This window comes from Silene latifolia, chromosome 10 (genome assembly GCF_048544455.1).
Source record: "Silene latifolia isolate original U9 population chromosome 10, ASM4854445v1, whole genome shotgun sequence".
Classification (NCBI taxonomy): domain Eukaryota; kingdom Viridiplantae; phylum Streptophyta; class Magnoliopsida; order Caryophyllales; family Caryophyllaceae; genus Silene; species Silene latifolia.
The window spans coordinates 31,451,134-31,459,529 of NC_133535.1; the positions used below are offsets into that span (position 1 = coordinate 31,451,134).

Consider the following 8,396-nt stretch of genomic DNA (forward strand, 5'->3'; position numbering starts at 1 on the left):
ATAGTGAATTAGTGATTAATTAGAAGGATTAGTGAGGGAGGAGAGAATGAGTGATATTAGTCCATAAACACACTTTTTGGAGGTTGATCTTAGCCATCCATTTTCACCATCCAAGGGCCCTTAATAGAACTTATGGACTCAAATACATATAGTGGACTCACTTGATCCCTTCTCTCTCTCTCTCTCTCTCTCTCTCTCTCTCTCTCTCTCTCTCTCTCTCTCTCTCTCTCTCTCTCTCACTCTTTATATATATATATATATATATATATATATATATATATATATATATATATATATATATATATATATATACATATACATATATATATACATATAGATTTAGGATCCGGTGAGAACGATCACTCGGTGAGAACGGTGAGAACAAGCTAATTTAATCCACATTAACCTCCCTTCCCCGACAAATCCATTTTCCCACACCCTGCCATAATACCATTCCCAAATCCCACTCAATGCTAAAACCAGCCATTTGGTCACCACCTCATACGCCGTCAAACGACCACCTGAGGTTAGACTCCACCTCGCCGGCGCCGAATCTCCGGCAGCCATACACCTTCAACATAATACAACCGGCAGTACAAATGTTGTGTTTCGTTTATCTTTCCCCCTCACCTCCGATGACCCTCGATTACCACAGTCGACGCTCGCCGGCGTGATGCTTCCCGCGACGATGGATCTGATTTGGTTTCTGATAAAAACAAACCCATTCATCACTAGAGATCTCCTATGGCCCTCAATTACAATTGTCCACCTCCCTCACTCCATCTTTCACTGGCAACGATCACCACACACCAGTGAATAAAAAGACGTTCAAACGAGTTGCAAACAACAAGTTCGACGACGACAACTGATCTACAATAATTTTTGATGTATGTACACTAAACTTTGATGTATCTAATCACTATTTTAATGTATCTTGACATAGATACACAAAATTAGTAATTAGGTACAACAAAATTGATCTAAGATACTTCAATATATAAACCAGATACACTAATTTCCGATGAGTAATACGGACTGAAGCAGCAGAATTGAGGAGTTCATCAATGGAGATGAGTTGATCGACGGGGAGGATAGAGGAGGTATGGTCATCAACTAGGTAGTACTCGAAAGCAGTGGAAGGAGAATGTATATTTGGGGTTCGATAATTGGAAATTTTAGGGGTTTGTGGCATTAAATGGTGTCGTCGGAGTTGAGGCATTCACATATGGTTCGGCAACTTGTTTGGCGATGACGGGATTTGATGCTCGAGTTATGGCGGTTCGATGGTGATGTGTTGATGATGATATATATGAGATGGTGTTTGTGGGTGAATCTGGTGGTGATTAGTTGTGAAAGTGATAATGGGTTAATGATGGATGCCATTAACAATGGAGATGTGGATTTGTATTAATTGCAGTTTGTGGTCAATTGAAAATGGCGAGAAAGATGTAGGCTGTAGCAGGTGTATTGGAATTTTGGTAAATAATAATAGTCAAACTTTGACTTTGTTGTACATGATTAACACATTCTCTCACGTGACCCACATCTTACCTTGTTTAGCGCGCGTGTAATTTTTTATAAAGGTCGTTCTCACCGTTCTCACCGAGTGTTCGTTCTCACCGGATCCCACCTCTATACATATATATATATATATATATATATATATATACATATATATACATATATATATATTTAGGATCCGGTGAGAACGATCATTCGGTGCAAAAAGTGAGAACACGTTTATAACTTCCACAAATAACCCACGTCAAAGTCACTGACAACTCTTTTCATCTCTCTTCACACATTTATAACTCTGACATCACTGCCCACCCACATGTAAATGCCCAAAATCAAACACAGACTTGCGTTTTCTCTCCCCCCGTCTTTTATCTTCACCCACATAACTACCACTGCCTAACACCATATTCATAGCTGGTCGTCGCCGCAAGCCACCACGATCAACGTCGGCGACATCACCATCCGCCCCACATGTCACTGACGACGTCACTAACCACACAGAACGACGCCGGCGACCATGAACCACTCTGTATAGCCCCAATATACTGGCCTTCCCCAGCGAACTGATGTCTTTCCGGCCACCAACGACCTGCTTTCATCTTGTCCTTCATATCACACATCACAAATCCAATCAAAAGCTCCTGCCACCGTTGAATATGTCGTGGTATCAACGACAATTATTGTCGACTAGCCTATACTTTGCGCAGAGGTCCGGTAGCCACAACGAAATTAGTGTATCAACGGAGTAAGTATAAGGTTAAATAAGTTCAGATCTTAATTCAGTTTGTCTTTTTATTTACAAAGGTGTATATTTGTTTTTTTTTTTTTTGAAGGGAGTAGTATTTCAGTTTGGTTGAGAACTGAGGAAAATGGCGCCCAGTATTAGGAAAACAGTGGGTCAGATTAAGGATCAGACGAGTATCGGACTCACTAAGGTATCAAGTGACATGGCCCCTGAGCTTGAGGTGGCCATTGTTAAGGCGACTAGTCATGATGATGACCATGCTGATGAGAAGTACATACGGAGAATCATCACATTTACCTCTTACAATCGTATGTATGTCAATGCGTGCATAACATCAGTTTCGAAGAGGTTGGGGAAGACGAGGGATTGGGTTGTGGCTTTGAAGGCATTGATGTTAATTATTGATGTATCTCGGATCAAATTCGATGTACCTAATGACTAATTTTGTGTATCTATGTGAAAAGTTCTGGTTTGAAGTGTGATAGACACAGTAACAACTAATCCACTATCGTTGGATTTGTGTTTGGCTGAGCCTTAGTTACTAAGGATTTCTGGGTTTCCTGAGGATAAACTGGAAATGCAGGTACTATTGCGGGTATAGGAAGTTGAGAGCAAGTTCATATTAGGAAACAAGTCTGCGAAATTGGGCATTTCCGACAGCTTTGGAATAGGTAGAGACGAGAGGTTAGGAAATGGTGGCCAATTGATGTCGGATAATCCCGACATTGTCGGCAGTTCAGGTTGAGAGACTGCTGGAATGTCAGTTAAACGTCGAGCTAAACTAAAGTCGTGTTTCTAGTTGATATATCGATCGATGTATCTCAGATCAATTTTGTTGTACCTACTAACTAATTTTGTGTATCTATGTCAAGATACATCAAAATAGTGGTTATGTACACCAAAACTTACTGTAGATACATTGAATAGATGAGAACAAACGAAGGTTAAGGATCCGCCGGAGTTATGATTTGTCGGCGTTTATGGAGTTCATTGTCGACGGCAACAACAGACGATAATTGGTTAGGTTTGGGTTAGATAGGAAACAAAGAAATGGACAAACGGGTATGGTGATGCACTGATGTGCCGACAAAAGGCCAACGAGGACGATGGTGTCGACGGAGTTGCGTTTTGCGTCGAGGAGTGCTCGCCGTTGGTTTGACGTTTCTGGTGATTGTCGGCGGTGACGATGAAGGGGCGATGGGTGGTAAATTGGTAATGGATGGAGATGACAGCTAGGTGTGTTTGTGTTGAATGAAAATTAGAGGAGAGAGAATATGGGTTGGGCTTTTCTATTTAAATTTGGTGGGTAATTCGTGTGTTTAGTTTGTCAGTATTTGGTAGTGTGTTCTCACCGTTCTCACCGAATGATCGTTCTCACCGGATCCCACCTCTATATATATATATATATATATATATATATATATATATATATATATACTCCCTCCATTCAACTCCACAAGGCCATTATGCTTTATCACGTTTGCCAACGCGGCTTTTACTCGACAAATATTTTTAGTTACGTATTTGCAAAAATTATAAAAGTTAGATATTTTTAATGTACTCTTAAAGACGAATCAAATAAGATCTCACATGAATATATTTTCACTTATGTATCGAGAGAAAATTGAAGTTGAATGTCCGCATGTGAATAGTGTGCAAAAGAGATAATGGCCTTGTGGAGTTGAATGGAGGGAGTATATATATATATATATATATATAGAATTAGGATCACATGAGTCCACCCTATCTTTTTGAGTCCGTGAGTCCATGATATAATATCACACGTTATATTAAATAATATCACAGTTTACAGTATCATATGTTATACTAAACAATATCACAGCTGGAAAAAAAAAACTTTTTGAAAAAAAAAATCATGATATTGTTTTGTAATACAATATCACACGTTATGCTAAACAATATCACACGTTATACTAAACAATATCACAGCTTTCACGAAAAAAATTTGTTAAAAAAAATTTTCGAAAAAAAAAAATTCGAAAAAAAGAAATTTGAAAAAAAAAATTCGTGATATTGTTTTGTAATACAATATCACAAGTTATGCTAAACAATATCACACGTTATACTAAATAATATCACAGCTTACACGAAAAAAAAAATGTTAAAAAAAATTTCGAAAAAAAAAATTCGAAAAATTTCGAAAAACAAAATTATTTTGAAAAACAAAAAAAATTTTGAAAAAAAAAATTCGTGATATTGTTTTGTATAGTGCGTGATATTGTTTTATGGACTCAAATATTTAGGTGGACTCACCGGATCCCACCTATATATATATATATATATATATATATATATATATATATATATATATATATATATAGGGGCGGGATCCCGTACGAACTAATGTACGGTACGAACCCTACGAACTAGTATATAATATTCAATTTTACATTTCCAAGACATCCTCAGTGATAATCTCTCTTTCATCGAACGCTATCCTACCTCTTATTAACTATTCACACACTGATACAATCACCCATTCACCCATGAGGCAATTGCCGTGAGCAACGTTGCGTTGGCGTAACTCGACGACCACCCCAGTTTCGTCTTTTCCACCATCGGCGACCGCCATCCATGGCCCTATTGTCACCCAATAGTTCTGATCGCCTTTCTCTTTTCTCCCTCTTGTGCACCATACTTTTACTCCGGCAACCACCGCCGGCTGGGAATGTTGTCGGTGCGTCATTAGGCTCTTTTTTGACCATTGTTGCCTGTTCCCATCACCAAATACCTTCCGCCTCTTACTCTTCTATAGATCTATAGAAGAGGTCGAAATATGTGGAAGAATTTTCAATTGGTATGATGGAAACGCAATGAACGGAGGGAGTAGCTATTTTGAATGTTTATTGATACCAGGGAATAAAAATTTTAGGCTTTTGAATTTTGTGATCGGAAGTTATGAGTTTTTTGAAGCGTTTGATCCGTCAATTGTTGACATATGTATTGCTATTGCAGTGTTTATTCAATCTAATGGCTTCAAAGTTCACTTTTAATATAGAGTACAAAGTTTGGTGGCTGGTGGATGTTAGGCGTGGGTGTCGCGGGTCAAGTGGCAGGTGTGCGTCGTCGTTCCCGAAGGAAGCCGGAGGAGCAGCAGCTGGAGACAAGAAAAAGAAAAGAATCAACTCTGTGCCACATTCTAGTGACCATGCAGAAATTTACTGACCTAATAGAGGAATATAAGATATTGTTGGAAGGTATGGAGTACTAATTTTTTCTGAGATGATGGATTTTTTGTTCATCCCGATATCGGAATCTCAAGCAAGGCAATGAGTATTATGAATAGTTTTATCAATGACATTTTCGAGAAGCTTGCTCAAGAGTCTTCTAAGAGTGCTAGGTATAATGAGAAGCCGACGAATATGTCGAGGGACTAAGGCTATTACTAAGTTTACTAGCTCTTGATTAATTAGATGTCTATTCTAATATATTAGTAAGTATAGTTGTAGTTGATTATGGTTGTTTTCGAAAATTGGAGAATGTTAAATGCAAATGGTTTGATGTAACTATGGATCTACTCTAACATTTTGATCAATGAATGAATTAGCACTATTTCTTTTTGACGACAAGTGCTTCATCTATTTTTTTTTACCTCGACATCTACTCCTATACTTGAAACTGTAGATTTAAAACAAAATAGTGTATAAAACTAGCCAAGCTAGGTTGGATTCTCGAATATTTGTGCCTATATTTTTCGGAGTGTATCTAGTTCCTTAAAATATGTATTTAGTAACATGATAAAGTGTATTTAGCTAGCTAAAGATATGTATCTACTAATTTAAAGGAGTTTCTAACAACTTAAGGGTATGTATCTAGTAATTTAACGAAGCGTATCTAACAACTTAAATAAATGTATCTAGTAACTTAAAGAAGTGTATCTAGCTAGCTAAATGTATGTATGTATGTATAAATTTAAAGAAACGTATCTAGCAATTTAAAGTAATGTATCTAGTAACTTAAAGGAGTGTATCTACTTAGCTAAAAGTATGTATCTAGCAATTTAAATGAACGTATCTAGCAACTTAAAGAAATGTATCATCTAGTAACTTAAGTGAAAGCATCTAACAATTTAAAGAAATGTATCTAGTAAGTTAACCGAGCATATCTAGCAATTTAAAGAAATGTATCTAATAACTTAAAGTGTGTACATTATTTCGCTTCATTAAATGAGATACCGATAAATTCAATATCTTACGTCAATATAAAAAGTATCACAAATGTTAGTTAAACCTATGCATTTGCCTATAATGACGGTCACAGGTGAAAGCACTTGCTTCATGACGGTCTTAGTTAATGACAGTTATCGAAACCTCGGCAACTTCTAAAATCCGAACTTCAGAAAGTCTAGACACACATTTCGAGTTGTGTATCTAGAGGCATAGATATGCGTATCTGGAGGTGTAATACATGTATCCAGCACCTTAACACCACCACCCTTCCCCCGACCTGAGTGTTTAGCTAGTGCCCCACCATCGACCATCTCACCTTCCTTACCACCGATGAGTAACACCATATACATCGTCACCACCACCTGTCCAACAATTGCACAACCTCCGCATCACAGCTACTCTGTTAATACCACTCCCTAAACTATTTCCAAATCTGCTACTACTGAGTAAAGGAACAGTTGGTTTGTAGAATGGAGAAGCTGATGACTTTTTTGACGGAAAGGAATCACTTCTTCCCCTAGAATAATCTGTACTCTGGTTGCTATTCTCATAGAAGCTGGTCATCAAGTACGAAATAAATTGTTTTCAAAGAAGAAAATAAAGGAGCTGCTCAAACCCAGCTTGAACTCTTCTTCTCTATAGTAAAAATTCAACAATTTACTCCTAGTACATCAATATCATACAAAATATATAGCTCAGAAACGACCCTTTCTAGGAGAGGTTCAAGTAAGATCAAACCAAAACGGTCTGCTCTGCTCTTAGCCTCCCAGAGCCTCGATTTTCATGATCATTGGAATTCAGATATCTAATGTCCTACATAGTATTTTCACATTTTGTATCAAACTATCAATTTTGACGTTACTCGGTCCACAAGTCCGACCGTGGACAAGTGCAACTGTCTTTGTTCTCAATCAACGTTCGTTCCTCGGGCTTGAGAAGATAAAATGTTACAAATTCTTGACCTGAGTGTTTAGCTAGCGCCCCACCACCGACTATCTCACCTTCCTTACCACCAACGACTAACACCATATATATCGTCACCATCACCATATTTATCGGAATTCACATAGTTCACTCATCCACATGTTCCACTTCTAAGCCAATCGACCACACGCCAAGAGAAACGTCTTCGTTAGCATAACGATGCAGAATCTAAACACCTAGCCTGAGAACTAAGAACTGCTATCTGGCCATTTCCTAGATACTTGGTCTTCATCGTTTCTTCATTTTCTTGGGAAGTCTGCAAATTAGAATAAGAAACAAGTAAAATTTCTGCACACTTAAGCCTACATTAGCTAAACGAAAATCTTACTCCGTATTTTATATGTTTGATTATATAAACCTGTGTTAATTGTATAATGGACTTATTTGTATTTTATGGCTTTCTGGTGAAGTTAAACTTATGCCACTGAGGGCTGAGCCTCGTAAACTGACTAATTAGATGGAGAGTTGCGAGTGCTCAGTTAACTGATGTTTACACGCGAAACTGATTGCCTATGTAGCTAATTTACTCTAAATTTATTAGTTGTCTACTTTAATTTTTAAGGTGTATATGATGCATGGTATAAGCCTGTATGAGGCTAAGTGAATGGATGTGAGTTTTTTCTGCCATCAAATACGATATCCCTTGTTCCTTCATTAAGTCTGAACTATGAATCATCACTTTTATTGCATAATCCGCTATACATTTGGTCATTTGAAAAGAGTTGGGGTTGAATTTGTGCTCCTAATTGCACTAGTCTTTGTCTGTCCAAACTAAAAACTAAAAACATAATGGTACTTGGATGCTGTCATTCTGTAAACATATGTTATAGCCCGATACAATGATACTCTTACAAGCGTAGTTTAATAAGGAATGTCTTAGGAGCACTTGAGTCTTAAGCGCAAGGCTCACTGTGGGCTTGTCAAAATGCCTTGTAATCAATCAACCGGATAAGAAAATT

General features: G+C 37.6%; 1 long non-coding RNA gene across 1 annotated transcript; it reads left to right on the forward strand.

The window, feature by feature from the left end:
• Positions 1-4,807: 4,807 nt before the first annotated feature.
• Positions 4,808-5,844, forward strand: LOC141608913 (uncharacterized). Its single transcript, XR_012527058.1, has 2 exons — positions 4,808-4,961; positions 5,283-5,844. It is a non-coding gene; the product is annotated as an uncharacterized LOC141608913 (long non-coding RNA).
• The last annotated feature ends 2,552 nt before the right edge of the window (positions 5,845-8,396 follow it).